Genomic DNA, 16,235 nt, shown 5'->3' on the forward strand with positions numbered 1-16,235 from the left:
CTCTGCTTGAGCTTTTGGCATTGAACTACCTTCATCTCTGGCCAGTGGATGGAGATATTTCAGAAACGAACCTTCTTGCTTGCTTTCTTCTTTTTGCTTATCAACCTTCCGCTTATGAAATTGTGCCCCAGACAATTTTTTTTATCTGTCATGAGGCTGCATCAGCTGAAAACGAAAAAAAATGAAATTTTATTCCTATCAGTTCTTTCTCTTGTTCGCTATTAAAAGTAAAGGATAGAGAATACGTGTCACTTACTATAAGTCACTATTTGAATGTCATCAACTGTTTGATGTAAATATTGATTAAGAGATCAAGATGACTTTCCCTTAAAATGAAGCGATGTTGATTGTAATCAGAAATATACCCTTTTTAGTCACGTATACTTCCTTCCTTCAGTCTTTCATATCAAAATCTGACTGGGAGTGCTGCAGAACCCATTCTGTCCAACCAGCCATGTACCTCCAAATGATTAAAAACATCAAATGGTACAAACTCAATTTGAATGAAAAGTTCCATTTTCTAACTAAATAGGTCACACACTCTCAAATGGTTGCCAAGTGTTCTCTGTGGTATGCTCATCAGCTCTAAATGCCTACTAACTTCCCTGTGAGAATAATCTTTGACTTTGATCCAATGAAAGCAGGATGGACACCCCTCTCCCCCCCGCCAGAAGACCTAAGACATGATGGCTGGATGACATAAACAGACACCTGTCCCTCACAGGCACTACCTCATAACATGCCATTTTGCTCAGGATAGAACATCATAGAGGAATATTATGCATTCAGTGGTCTCTACACTGACCAAGCAACAGCATGACAACTAACCTAACCTAACCAGTCCATCCAACTTTTTTGACTGCTTCTTGGGCATTGGTGAGGGGTAGCGGTGCCAGACTGAGCCCAGTGACAGGGGTGCACTACAAGTCTACAAACCGAGGCGAGGTGCTAGACCTAGAGTCCTGCTGAGACTGCAGTCCTGTACCAAGTGAAGTGCAGCCTCCATGAGGAGAGAACTCAAACAAATATCACACTCCTTCTGCGTGATTCCCCCAAGCACTTCTTCAGGCAGCTGCTATGGGGGTCACTCACAGGCTTAGGTCTGCCTGTTGCAAGCATAACACAGCAGCAGGGCTTAAAACCCAGATACCGGGCATGACAGAAGCTGGGGCAGGGAGAGGGGGGCACCGGGGCAGCTCAGCTCTGCAGGCTGCCGTCCTCTCCAGCCGCCCACGCACAGGGGAGCAGGAGCACGGACCAACCATGGACCAAGGGAGCAGGAGGCACCCGAGGCCGAGCTGTGGGGAAGTGCTTACCTTGCCCAATGCATGGGCGTCGGGATCCTCTTTCTTCCTCCACCGGACTGCCACCTGAGGCTCTTTTGTTCTCCGTGCCCCCCGCTGGGGCTGACATTGGAGGCTGAGCCAGAAGGCAGCCGCCCGTTTCCTCCCGAAGCCCTGCTGCCGCACCCATTGCCGGGCTCGTGCCACGTGTGCTAAGCGGAGCTCTGCCCAGCCGCCGGCACTCCCGCCGGCAATGACAGTAATTGCATGGAGTGGCCGCTGCACTGGGAGAGGGAGTCTGAGATGCCGGCAGCCCAGCCCAGGAACGCTGTAAAAAAAAAAAAAATTGGGGGCACCGCTTTTTGGCGCCCCAAAGCTTGGTGCCCTAGGTAACTGCCTAGTTTGCCTTAATGGTAGCACCGGCCCTGGCCACACACTGTTCTTGGCATTTCTTATTGGCTAGCTTAGATGAACTAGCTTCTCTGAATTTGGTTTGTGTGTGGTTTTTTGTTTTTTTCTTTTTTTCTTTTTTTTAGGCACGTACAGCTCCCTATGCATTGTATAGGGACTCTAGGCACCTAACTAGGGCTTGTGAATTCCACTAGGTGGCAAGGCTCCAAAAACATCTACACTCCCTTGTGAATCTAGCCCTTGGAAGCTTCTTCAGTTCCACTGCCCCCTTTGGTACTTTGATTCTCTTCTCTGGCCTATCCCTGAACAGAGACTAGTAGGTTATACTCAATTACTACTTCATTGTGTCACTCTTGACCTGAGCAACAGGCAGAAGCCTTACCTCGTTCAGAGGTGTAAAGCAGTTAAAGTCTTTCCCTCCAGGTATTAAGACAACAGTAAAGAGTCACTTACTGAAAGATATTTATGAAAGTTTAATGCTTTGATTGGAACTTCAAGACATTGGTACCACATCTCCTATGAGAAGCACTAGCACAGAATCATCTTGATTCACTATTGTTTAAAGATCAGAAGGATAGCCGTGTTAGTCTGTATCCACAAAAACGAGGAGTCCGGTGTCACCTTAAAGACTAACAGATTTATTTGGGCATAAGCTTTAGTGGGTAAAAACCCCCACTTCTTCAATGCATGGAGTGAAAATTACAGATACGGTTATAAATATATTGGCACATGAAGAGAAGGGAATTACCTTACAAGTGGATGATGAGGCCAATTCTGAAATAGTTGTGGGTGAGGACAAAGTCTCAAAGCTCAGCCACCAGCTGTGCTGTGGCCTCATCAGAGATACTGTTCCTGACAGTTTGTAGTCCATCCTTGTGTGGAATATTGGTGTAATATTGGACTTCAAAGAGAAACTGCAGAACTACAATTCATTTGCAAACTTAACACCATGAATTTGGGCTTGAATAGGGACTGGGAGTGGCTGGCTCACTACAAAAGCAATTTTCCCTCTCTTGGTATTGACACCTCCTCATCAATTATTGGGAGTGGACCACATCCACCCTGACTGAATTGGCCTTGTCAACACTGTTTCTCCACTTGTAAGGTAACTCCTTTCTCTTCACGTGCCAATATATTTATGACTGTATCTGTAATTTTCACTCCAGGCATCTGAAGGAGTGGGAGTTTTTACCCATGAAAGCTTATACCCAAATAAATCTGTTAGTCTTTAAGGTGCCACCAGACTCTTCGTTTTTATTGTTTAAAGAGTAGTTGGTCATGTATTGTGACTCGTCTTCTAGAACTTTCAGGGAATTGAAACTCTCAAGCCTCTGTACATCCAGTTATGCTGCCTCCTGAGTCTGAGACATTGACAGATAAGGGCCTTTGGGTCCATACTTGGGACATTACTTGGGACAGATATCAAAGCATCCCCTCTGTAGGCTCTGAGGCTTCAACACAGCATCATCTTCTAAGGCCTGTCATTTCCACACACTTTTGTTTCTAAGCATAGAGGCTTTGATGCACTCACCTCCTAGGACAAATGTGTAGGCAAGGCTTTGTTGTACCTTTGACTCCAAATACTTAGGCTTCCATGCAATGATGAAGCCCTGATGCAGCATTATTTCTGGAGTGAGGTACAGATGGATCTTTATTTCTAAGTTTGAAAGCTCCAATATGCCCTTACCGCTTGAAGCCAAAGCTCCAGTCCATCTTCCCTTCTTGAAGCTCCAGAGAATTGTAGCTTCTTGACTCCAGTGCACTTTCCTTAATTTGCAGTCTGCTAATGGTTCTACAGTCTAGAACCAAGACACATGCATCATTCATGCACTGAAGCTCCAGAATAGCATTACTCTGGTGTCCAATGAGAGAGACTGTAAATAGTGCTGGTCACAGAAACTGAAGCACTGATGTGTTTTGTCCCAGATATTGTGGTTCAGCCATAGTGTAACCTCTGACCACTAAGATGCCAGCCAATGTTGTCTTCTGGCATTGTGGTTATGTGATGACATTGGCTCAGGAGGTCAAGGCATTCCACGCAGCTTGGTCTCCAATAAGGGATGCAGTGTTACCCCCCCCCCCAAAGGTCATGCCCCATGTAACCGCTTGATTCAAGACTGCAATATTTATCCTCTCCTATTACACTTGTAGTGCATACATCATGTCTAGGTGGGTTTCAGTTTGGGGGGACATACAGTTTTTGGTTCATATACAGCTAATGGCTCAGCATTTATCGATAAAGGATTGAGGTCCTAGCATCTCATTACACCCTAAGATTGTGAAGTCCAGTAGGATTTGGATTTTTGCAGTGACTATTTTACTGTTTGACTTCATTTGCAAACGCAAACATTTAATCTTATCCACAAACCTTTTAGTGGTGGATTGAAGTGGCATTCTATAGGATATCCTGCAGTATTTTCTGCAGTGAAATGGTGAATGCAGGTAAAATATCTAAAATCCATTGCCCATTAAATCCTGCTTAGAGCAGGATCAGTCTCTATCTTATATGAATTCATATTTGATGTGTACAGTATGTTTGATCCTATGGTGCCTAACAAAATGCATCTTGGAAGGATCTCACTTTGCTGCATAGCCAGTCCTGCTGGAATAATATTTTTGCAGGGAGTAGGCAGTTTGTCAACATGTGCTTTCTTGCAGCTTCTAATTTAACTGAGCATGAAATAATTGCCAAGTAATTTCAAGTTACAAGCCTAGAACTTTTTGCTATCTTGGCCTTCCAAGTTGTCTGTTCTTTAAATTCCCCAAATGGAGTGTTTTTTTCAGTATATAGTCACTGATTGAATTTAGCTGAGCAGACATTTTCACAAGTCTTGCCATCCTGGCCCACTGCTATTTGCGTTGCTTGAATTTTGTCCTTTTCTTTCCCCAAGCTGGCCGACCTGGCTTTTCAGTTTCTATTAAACAGTCTGAAGCCCAGGTTGTGGGGTTTGTCAGACTAGCACAGACCAGCTCTGATCTGCCTGATCTCTTCTGTGCCAAGGCAGTGGAGTTGTTTTCTTCTTGCCCTAAAGACCTCTGAAGCTCTTTGTGGATTAAGTTCTTCTCTTTAGGGAAGAGAGTCAGAGAGCAGTCAGTGGATGTTGCCTCTAAGATTTAAAGTCCTGAGAATATTTGCTACTGAAATATCGGTTCATCTTTGATATGTCCATCTGATTTTGTCACTCATTAATAGCTGGATGTTTTGGAGCATTGATAATCTCAGTGGTTTAATGTAAGATGGTTTGTGCTTTAGCATTATAATTTCTCCTTCAAAATGGGAGAGTTAAAGTACATGTGGAGGCATTACTGGGGGCCTCCAGGATTTCCGCCAGAGATAGTTGACTATTGGGCCCATTAGGGATTAGTGCAACCTTGAGGTTCTTGATTCTGCACAGATTTGTAATATGAAGGAATTAAATAGTTTTTTCAGCATTCTGGTTGGGAACAGCTTGAATCAAAGCCTACTGGAAGCTGACTATTAATGATAAGTTTCAGGGGTAATTGAGAATAGATTGCCTGTTCTATTTCTACAAAAATATGTTTGTGTTTACATAACCTTATATCAGGCATGATGTTGTCAATCACCATTTCTCTGCACTTGCTGCCTGTCAACTCTTCAGAACAGGGGCCATCTTTTCTTTCTGTTTGGAATAAACACTAAGCACATTATGAGTGCTATTGGATGCTTGCCGTGGGATTCACATACTGCGTTAGAGCTCCTACAGGTTATCTGAATCTCCGGTGGATATTGGTCTGGCTGTAGTCACTTTTAATCTGCTTAGCGGTTCAGATGCTTGTACAGATCTGGCTGTCTAACTCTCCCATATACTTGGTCAATAAATGGCAAGAATCTCAGTATTGATATTGATGGGAGATTGCTGTTGGCAGATTTTTCTCCTATTCAGAAATAGATGAAATGTTGCTGCTATGGAGACATCCCTGGACTGTTTAGTTTCCAGCAGTGGGATTACTGAAGATACCAACCACCATTTTAAAAATGGAGGAAAACAATAAAAAGAGACCTAAAGAACGGTAACCAGTTTACATGTTAGAATAATTGTTTGAGATTAGGATTTTGTTTCCTTATAAAAAGATTTGGATTGAAGGGACAATCTGACCGGTCACAGAAAATTATAAGATGAGAAGATATGAGACTCAGACTTTGTATGAGTTCCTCTCTCTCTCTGCCAGGAAAGAATAGCTAGCAGTACATAATATGATATACAAAATAGGCATGTAGAAGTTGTATAAAACTTTTAGATTAAATCAATGCTCTCCTGAAATCCTGCACATTGGAGAGTATGATCCACAACCAGGAGTGCATTTACATTTCCAAAAAAATCAATATAATCTTTGAATATACAGATAAGCCTACTACCACTCAAGGCATCTTGCTAGTTTTGTTGATGGTCAATTTAACATTTTCAAGTTGTTATATACAGTGGCCATATAAAAAGCAATGGCCTTTTTTCTTCGAGATTAAGCAAGATTGCAAACTAATTTGCTACTTAAATCAATAAAACGTTATAGCATCAATAAATGGAACAGAATGGGGATGAATATTTGGATAATTCCTATTGTAATCCTTAGATCCATCTTGACTGGTGAAAAATCAGCTTCCATGCCATTAAACTTAAAAGTTTGCATTTTGAATTCTTATATCTTTTGTTAATGAAAATACTATCTATGCCCATTTAAAATAAATGTATATTTAAATAAACACGGAAGTCTTAAATTTTAACTTCTCACTATGTAGCACCAATTTCTAAACCCATTTATTTTTTAATGCACCAAAATGAATTGCCAGATGTTTCTGAAATCTCATCTTCATCTTTAAACTTTCACTGCAAAGGTACTAACATTCTTTGCATTTTTTGCAATTAAAAGAATGAACAAAAAGCTGGGGGGAAAAGTAATATTTCATTTCATTTTCTGACTCCATCCCCCTGAAGTGAAGGTATCTTCAGCAATTTATTACAGAATGTCTCCTTGAATAATTGTCTTTACTGTATAGACAATATAATGAATAATTACATAATTCACGAAGGGGAAACATTTTGCAAGATCCTTTAACTGGTTCACTAATTTTATTTTTCTTTTGACAAGATTTTTAATTTGTCATAAAAATAACATATCAATGATTAAATGTAAGTAAAGGAGACACAGAATTATCAATGTTTACAATTGGCATGGAACTCCTTTGCCTGCAGGAATTTTGACATCCTCTTCTGTTCCCCCAAATTAAGTCTGTTAAAAGTTCTGAGTTCAATGCCATTAAAAATAATCATATTAAAGTTCAGGAGAAAAAATGCTGAAGTGTTGAGTTGTAAAAATCAAAGACATGCAAGATGCTGTCACTGGATTTGAGATTTCTTGCCTTCAATAAATGAGCAGTAGAAGTTGTGAGAAGTTTGAGCCACCACAGCTGGAGGTGAAAAACCAGCCTCACGTTGATATAAATAAATGCAACCCTCCCCTCCCACAAAATAGACTATTTTGAAAATAGTCTTTGTAGTCATATGTGACCCATTAGTATACCTAACAGCTTGAAAGGCCGCATTGCAACAATTTTTTATACCTTTATATTTACTTTTGGTCATTTTAGGAGCTAGTCTTTTCCCCACAGCATGCAGTAACTGAAAGAATGTCTCAGATACTAGAACCTCTGCCCTTTTTGAGGAGAGATCTTTCATCAATTCAAGTAGGGAAGGAAAAGGTATCTTTGAGATTTCATCAGCTGCATGTTCAAGGATGTCAGTATATTTTTGGAGCTCTTAAATACCATGGTCCAAAATTTGCTCTGTTACACCAATGCAACTCCTATTTACTTAAAGCAGAGGAAGACACTTCACTGTCACGAATAAATAAACCTCACCATTGGCTCTACTGAGGACCTGCACTTGTGTAATAGAGCAGAATTTAGCTCAGTATCTACAAACACAACTGACTAACCAGTTACAACATATAGCCATTATTCTGTATCCAGCACATCAACTAATATGTCTGAGACACTGCCTATATAATCACTATACTGTTTCTAGCATGACCGTGAAATGCCCTGATATGCCAGATATACAGATTCTCCCCACTGGTGCAAACTCTAGTAGAGGCCTCCAGAAGGTAGAAAATTTCCCCAGGGAGATGTGCATCAATTCAAGGTTCTTCAGTGCATTCTGATCATGGTCTGCTCCCCACATGCTAAATCTTCAGGGGTCAGCTGGTTGGCACACACCTTCATCAGAAGTTCATGGCAGAGTTAGCAAAGTAGATCTAATTCCACCCACCCCAAATCTTCTAGGTAGAAGAAGAGAATTTCCTTAAATCAATGCACTTTGAGACTTCATCTCTCCTGGCCAGAGAGAATGTCGTGTTTGGGAGAAGGTTTCCTGTCCTGCTGGAAGACATGGGGCTGGGGGAGACAGAAGCGGTGAGAGGAGTGGGACTTTGCTGGATTGGGCTAAAATTCTTCTGTCTTCTGGCTAGGACAGCTCTTCTCTCCTGGGCAGGATGTTTCCAAGCTTTACTTTTTAATTAAGTCACTAAAGTAAATGCATAAAACACAAAAGTAGCTATCTAAATATACCATTAATATTAGACATGACGCAGATCTTGCATTACCTCAAACTCTAACACTGAAACTAATTGACAAATTCAAAATTATCACCTAACTCAAACTTTTGAAAGGTCTTTCAAATGAAAGAAGAATTGCCAGCCTCAAACTGGAAAACTGCTTCTTGTTGCTAAAACACTGACTTTTTTTTTTAAAGACTTCCTTAACCTGTTAAAAAGAACACTGACTCACTTACCTCTCGCTCAGTAAAAAATGGTGTAGCCGCAGTCATGTCCCTCAGCTGTACTACTCAGTAAAAAAATAAATCATTCATTTTAGGACCAAATTTACTTCTGGCCTGTACAACCCTGGTGGTTACATGAGAACATGATTAAAAGCACAAAGTCTTGAAACTAATGACAAAAGAATTTTTTATATATGTTTAAGAACTAGTCCTAGGTCATTTCAGGTTTAGGGCTTATGCTCACAATTAATTAGCGAAACCATGAATTTTCTTAGTTGTGCTTATAGGATATAGAATATCCCCAATTTATTTTAGGTAAGGAAAAAATCTGAATTGCACTGTCATTTGTAGCCTCACACGTGAACGTTCTAAAGATGACAACAAACTCTGTTTTCCCCATTTTAGCGGTTATCATAACCTTAATTTAGGATCTTTTCCATTCATTTTTAAAGGCCAGTGTTGCATGCCTGGGATTTACAGGTTAAGAGATACAGCAGTAACTGCAACAAGGGGAAGAGATTAAAAAGTAATTAATTATTTTTAACAGGGTTTTTAGAATTGAGACTGAAAAAGTTGATTGTGTCCTCCAGATATGTTGCATTTAGAGGGAAAAAACAAAAACAAAAAACAAAACAAAAACAGACACATCCATAGCAGGCCTTAAGCACAAGAAATGCAAGAAACTATCTGGGGAGAGTCACAGGGAATACTGTGAGCAGTACTGCCTAGCCTGTTTTCATGGTTTCCTAGTCACAAACACACGTAGCCTGTTTCTTTTTTACCACATATATCTTTAATCCTCAGTTACCAAATTTGCAAGACATCATATAGATATGCAGAAAGAGGAACTTGTCACTCCTCCACCCAGCTCACTCTCTAAACTCCTCTTACTTCCTTTTATATATTATATATCTTCCTATTATATATCTTCCACATTACTAAGATAATTACTTCATTAGCCCAACAGTTGCCACCAAGTGTCACTAAACCGCATCAGTAACAGGCTGATTGACTCCAGTTTAGCCTATAGCCTTCTCTGTGTTGCAGCAACCTCAGTGACTAGCAGGGCCGGCTCTAGCTTTTTTGCTGCCCCAAGCAGCAAAAAAAAGCGCCGCCCCCCAGGTCCCCCCCCCCAGCCGAGTGCCATGCCGCCCCCCCGCCGAGGCCCGCCGGAAACCCCCCCAGAGCGCCGCCCCCCCGCACCGCCCCCCCGCCGAGCGCCGGAGCCCACCCCCCCCCCGCGCCGAGCGCCGCCGGAACCCCCCCGAGTGCCGAGCCCCGTGCCGCCCCCCCCGGCGAGCGCCACGCTGCCGGAGCCCGCCAAGTACTGCCGGAACCCCCTTCCAGCACCGCGCCCGCGCCGCCCCCTCGCCGAGCCCCAGGCAACCGGAGCCCGCCCCCCCAGCGCCGCGCCGCCGGAGCGTCCCCGCCCCGCGGAATGCCGCGCCGCGCTCTCCCCGCCGCCCCTTACCAGGGGCCGCCCCAAGCATGTGCTTGGGTGCCTGGTGCCTGGAGCCGGCCCTGGTGACTAGGGTGCTACAAGCCTACACATGGACCATGTGCAGACTTCTAACTCATGTAGGTGGCTGGAGCACATGACTTATGAGGAGAGGCTGAGGGAACTGGGACTGTTTAGTCTGCAGAAGAGAAGAAGGAGGGGGGGATTTGATAGCTGTTTTCAACTACCTGAAAGGGAGTTCCAAAGAGGATGGATCTAGACTGTTCTCAGTGGTACCAGATGACAGGCTATACCAGGGGTCGGCAACGTTCGGCACGCGGCTCGCCAGAGTAAGCACCCTGGCGGGCCAGGCCAGTTTTATTTACCTGCTGACGCGGCTGGTTCGGCCGATCGCGGCTCCTACTGGCCGCGGTTCGCCGTCCCGGGCCAATGGGGGCGGCGGGAAGCGCCGCGGGCTGAGGGATGTGCTGGCCGTGGCTTCCCGCTGCCCCTATTGGTCCGGGACGGCAAACCGCGGCCAGTGGGGGCCGCGATCAGCTGAACCTGCCGCGTCAGCAGGTAAACAAACTGGCCCGACCCGCCAGGGTGCTTACCCTGGCGAACCACGTGCTGAACATTGCCGACCCCTGGGCTATACAGTGAACTGTAAACTGTAAAAGAGACAGAACTGGTAAACGGTAAAAGAGACAGAAACCTCAGGTGTCTGTCAGAGGTAGATGCAACTCCCTGGTTAGAGCTGTAAGGAGTGCCTCTCTGCCTGTCTCTCCCCATAGGGTTGCCAACTTCCTAGTTGCACAAAACCGAATACCCTAGCCCTGCCTCTTTCCTGAGGCCCCACTCCTGCCCCACCCCTTCCCCGAGTCCCTGTCCCCTACTCACTACATTCCCCCTCCCTCGATGGCTTGCTGTCCCCCTCCCTCACTCACTTTCACTTGGCTGGGGCAGGGGGTTGGGGTGAGGGCTCTAACTGGGGTGTGGGCTCTGGGGTGGGGCCAGAAATGAGAGGTTCAGGGTGCAGGAGGGGACTTTGGGCTGGGGCAGGGAGTTGGGGTGTGGGAGGGGGTGAAGGCTCTGGCTGAGCATTGGGCCCTGGGTTGGGGCTGGGGATGAGGAGTTTGGGGTGCAAGAGGGGGCTCCAGGCTGGGGGGTGGCGCCAAGGGATTTGGAGTGCAGGAGGAGATTGCAGGTTGAGGCAGGGGGTTGGGGTGCAGGAGGGGTGAGGGCTCTGGGCTGGGGGTGCTGGCTCTGGGGTGGGGCTGGGAATGAGCGGTTTGGGGTACAGGAGGGGGCTCCAGGCTGGGGCCGAGGGATTTGGAGTGTGGGAGGGGGCTGCGGGTTGAGGCAGGGGGTTGGGGTGCAAGAGGGGGTGAGGGCTCTGGGGTGGGGCTAGGGATGTATGTGTATGGTTGTATGTGTATGGTTCTACACAGGGGTGTATCTCTGATGCATAGCTCTGGGGGAGGAGTGTAGTAGCTCTGTTTGTGCATGTTGCTCTAGAGAGTGTGTAGCTGTGTATGTGTGGTTCTAAGGAGTGTTGTAACTGCATGTGTGTGGCTCTAGGGAGGGGTGTAGCTTTGTGTGTGCGTGAGAAAAACTCTAGGAAGGGGAGTAGATCTTTCCTTGTGTGTAGCTCTATCTTTGTGGCTCTGGGGAGATGGGTAGCTCTGGGTTTTTCTATACTTAAAAGGCTGCAACGGCACAGCTCCATTGCTGTAGCGCTTTGGTGAAGACGCTACCTATGCTGACACTCAGGAAGACTTCTCCCATTGGTATAGGTAATCCACCTTCATGAGAGGTGGCAGCTAAGTTGACGGGAGAATTCTCCCATTGACCTAGTGCTGTCTACACCAGAGGGTTAGGCAGGTTTAATTGCGTCGCTCAGGGACATGGATGTTTCACACCCTTGAGCGATGTAAATATACTGACCTTACTTCTTAGTGTAGATCAGGCCTCTGTGTGAGAGAGGTTCTAAGGAGGGATGTAGTTCTTGGTGAGTGCATAGCGTTGGGGGAGAAGTGCAGCTCCCTGTGTGTGTCTAGTGAGAAGTGTAGCTCTATTAAAATAAAAAGCTCAATAATAATAATGGTGGATTTCAACTATCCCCATATTGACTGGGTACATATCACCTCAGGAAGGGATGCTGAGATAAAGTTTCTTGACACCTTAAATGACTGCTTCTTGGAGCAGCTAGTCCTGGAACCCACAAGAGGAGAGGCAATTCTTGATTTAGTCCTATGTGGAGCACAGGATCAGGTCGAAGAGGTGAATATAGCTGGACCGCTTAGTAATAGTGACCATAATGTAATTAAATTTAACATCCCTGTGGTTGGGAAAACTCCACAGCGGCCCAACACTGTAGCATTTAATTTCAGAAAGGGGAACTACACAAAAATGAGGAGGTTAGTGAAACAGAAATTAAAAGGTACAGTACCAAAAGTGAAATCTCTGCAAACTGCATGGAAACTTTTTAAAGACACCATAATAGAGGCTCAACTTAAATATATACCCCAATTTAAAAAACATAGTAAGAGAACCAAAAAAGAGCCACAGTGGTTAAACAACAAAGTAAAAGAAGCAGTGAGAGGCAAAAAGGCATCCTTTAAAAAGTGGAAGATAAATCCTAATGAGGAAAATAGAAAGGAGCATAAACTGGCAAATTAAGTGTAAAAATATAATTAGAACGACCAAAAAAGAATTTGAAGAACAGCTAGCCAAGGACTCCAAAAGTAATAGCAATTTTTTTTTTAAATACAACAAAAGCAGAAAGCCTGCTAAACAACCAGTGGGGCCACTGGATGATCAAGATGCTAAAGCAGCACTCAAAGATGATAAGGCCATTGTGGAGAAACTAAATGAATTCTTTGCATCGGTCTTCACTGCTGAGGATGTGAGGGAGATTCCCAAACCTGAGCCATTCTTTTTGGGTGACAGATCTAAGGAACTGTCCCAAATTGAGGTGTCATTAGAGGAGGTTTTGGAACAAATTGATAAACTAAACAGTAATAAGTCTCCAGGACCTGATGGTATTCACCCAAGAGTTCTGAAGGAACTCAAATGTGAAATTGCAGGACTACTAACTGTCATCTGTAACCTATCATTTAAATCAGCTTCTGTACCAAATGAGTGGAGGATAGTTAATGTGATGCCAATTTTTAAAAAGGGCTCCAGAGATGACCCTGGCAACTACATGCCAGTAAGCCTCACTTCAGTACCAGGCAAATTGGTTGAAACTATCATAAAGAACAAAATTGTCAGACAGGTTGATGAACATAACTTGTTGGGAAATAGTCAACATGGTTTTTGTAAAGGGAAATCATGCCTCACCAATCTACTAGAATTCTTTGAGGGGGTCAACAAGCATGCGGACAAAGGAGATCCAGTGGACATAGTGTATTTAGGTTTTCAGAACACCTTTGACAGGGTCCCTCAGCAAAGGTTCTTAAGCAAAATAAGCAGTCATGGGATAAGCGGGAAGGTCCTCTCAGGGATTGGTAACTGGTTAAAAGATAGGAAACAAAGGGTAGGAATAAATGGTCAGTTTTCAGAATGGAGAGAGGTAAATAGTGGTGTCCCCCAGGGATCTGTACTGGCCCAGTCCTATTTAACATATTCATAAACAATCTGGAAAAGGGGGTAAACTGTGAGGTGGCAAAATTTGCAGATGCTACAAAACTACTCAAGATAGTTAAGTCCCAGGCAGACTGCGAAGAGCTACAAAAGGATCTCACAAAACTGGATGACTGCGCAACAAAATCGCAGATGAAATTTAATGTTGATAAATGCAAAGTAATGCACATTGGAAAACATAATCCTAACTATACATATACAATGATGGGGTCTAAATTAGCTGTTACCACTTAAGAAAGAGATCTTGGAGTCATTGTGGATAGTTCTCTGAAAACATCCACTCAATGTGCAGTGGCAGTCAAAAAAGCGAACAGAATGTTGGGAATCATCAAGAAAGGGATAGATAATAAGACAGAAAATATCATATTGCCTCTATATAAATCCATGGTATGCCCACACCTTGAATACTGCATGCAGATGTGATTGCCCCATCTCAAAAAAGATATATTGGAATTGGAAAAGGTTCAGAAAAGGGCAATGAAAATTATTAGGGGTATAGAACGGCTTCCATATGAGAAGAAATTAATAAGATTGGGACTTTTCAGCTTGGAAAAGAGGCAACTAAGGGGGGATATGGTAGAGGTCTATAAAATCATGAGTGGTATAGAGAAAGTAAATAAGGAAGTGTTATTTACTCCTTCTCATAATACAAGACCAAGGGGCCACCAAATGAAATTAATAGGTAGCAGGTTTAAAACAAACACAAGAAAGTATTTTTTCATGCAACACACTGTCAACCTGTGGAATTCCTTCCCAGAGGGTGTTGTGAAGGCAATAATGGGGTTCAAAAGAGAGCTAGATGGAGTCATGGAAGATAGGTCCATCAATGGCTATTAGCCAGGATGAGCAGGAATGGTATCCCTAGCCTCTGTTTGCCAGAGGCTGGGATTGGGTGACGTGGCACGGATCACTTGATGATAACCTGTCTGTTCATTCCCTTTGGGGCAATGCCATTGGCCACTGACAGAGGCTTGATGGATCTTTGGTCTGACCCAGTATGGCCGTTCTTATGTTTTTATATCTGTGGCTCTCGGGAAGGAGGTAGCTTTGTGTGTATCTCTAGGGTAGAGTATAACTGTGTTGTGGCGGTGGCTCTGAGTGGGTATAGGGAGGAATGTATTTAGCTCTGTGTGTATCTTTGGGATGGAGTGTAGCTCTGTGTGTGTGGGGGGGGCTCTAAAGAGGGGTATAGTTGTGTGTGCATGGTTCTAGGAAAGAGTGTAGCTTTGTGTGTATCTCAACAGAGGGGTGTAGCCAGGGGTGATAGGAACAATTTTTATAGTGGGGGTACTGAGAGCCATTGAACCAAACTGTAAACCCTGTGTATAATGAAAATCACTTCAAGCCAGGGGGTGCTGCAGCACCCCTAGTTCCAGCATCTATGGGTGTAGCTCTGTGTGTGGCTCCAGACAGGAATGTAGCTCTGTGTGTGTGTGTGGCTCTTGGGATGAGGGTGGCTCTGGGTGGACGCGTGTGACTGTAGAGAGAGCTGTAGTTGTATGTGTAGCTTAGCTCCCTCCCCTGAACCCTACAGCAGGCACAGCGGGGCGGGCCCATGGGTTCCAATCCTCGCCCCCTCTCTGCAAGGATTGGCTGGTGTCTCCGCAGTGCGGGCCGGGATTGGCCGGCTCTGGCGGTGTAGCGGGACGGGATTGGCCTGGCTGGCTCTCGCTGAGGCCGTGTGGGGGCCCAGGCTTTGGTGCCGGGGCCCGGCCTGGAGGAGGCGGGTAAGTCGGGACCGGGGAGGGGTGAGTGCAGAGCCCGGACCGGACGGCGGGCTCCGGGGAGCGGCCCCCGCTGCGCGGTAGCGTGGCTGGCTCGGGAGGATCCCGGGGCGGTTGGGCCCAGCGGCTCCGTGCCGCGGCCTGTCACAGGGGGAGCCCCGGGCTGTCGCGGGAGCGACCCGGCCCTTCCTGGTTTCCCCGGCGGTCTGACCCCTTTGCCCGGGTGCCCGGTGCGGGGCAGGAGCGGCGCAGCCCGGCCTGAGGGGAGCGCCTGGGCCGGAACCGCCCCCTCGGGACGGGCCGGCTCTCCTGGGCTTGATGACGAGTCTCGACCGCACGTCTGGCCAGGCTTGTGCAGGCCCAGGCGGGGGAGCGGCCAGCGCGACTGGCAGCAGGGACCAGGAGGCGCGAGGGCGTAGGAGGGGCTGCGGGGCGGGGCTGTGCATGGTCCAGGCAGGAGGGGTGGGGTACCTGGGGGATGTGGTAGCCACCGGGGCAGGTGTGGCCCATACAGTGGGAAATAAGTGTGAGGGGGGCGCCTGGGAGGGTGGTGGGGAGCAGGGGGTGGGCTCAATATTTAATGTGTGCCAAGCCGGAGTCCTGGAAGCTGGAGGCTTGGCAGTTCATAGCCCTGGCACCTCTGGGCTTGCTGCATCAGTGTCAAACGTAAAAAAAAATTTACTTGAGTCTCAGCACCTTTTTCATTACCAATTAAGCATTGGGGGGCACTGGGTTGTGATGTCCTGGCCACAGTCAGTGAACACATCTGGGCCTCCATGCTACAAACCCTTTCCTGAGTGTGTGCATAACTTCAGGTGTGTGAAGAGTCACTTTAATCAAATGGGGCTGCTCATGCAAGTAATGTTAAATATAAGGCTATAGACATATAGGGCTAGAAGGGGCCTTGAGTTCATCCAGTCGCTTCCGCACATTGAGT

At 45.7% G+C, this 16,235-nt stretch overlaps 1 protein-coding gene across 3 annotated transcripts in view; it reads left to right on the plus strand.

Moving 5' to 3' along the window:
* Positions 1–15,221: 15,221 nt before the first annotated feature.
* PJA2 (praja ring finger ubiquitin ligase 2) overlaps positions 15,222–16,235 on the plus strand; it is an 86,518-nt gene continuing 85,504 nt past the window's right edge. The window contains exon 1 of one of the 3 annotated variants that reach the window (XM_054032354.1): positions 15,222–15,301. The gene's annotated coding sequence lies outside the window, so the exon portion shown is untranslated. The remainder of the gene's footprint in view (positions 15,302–16,235) is intronic. The other 2 variants (XM_054032352.1, XM_054032353.1) reach the window with 2 other exon arrangements.

This window comes from Malaclemys terrapin, chromosome 6, assembly GCF_027887155.1.
Source record: "Malaclemys terrapin pileata isolate rMalTer1 chromosome 6, rMalTer1.hap1, whole genome shotgun sequence".
Classification (NCBI taxonomy): domain Eukaryota; kingdom Metazoa; phylum Chordata; order Testudines; family Emydidae; genus Malaclemys; species Malaclemys terrapin.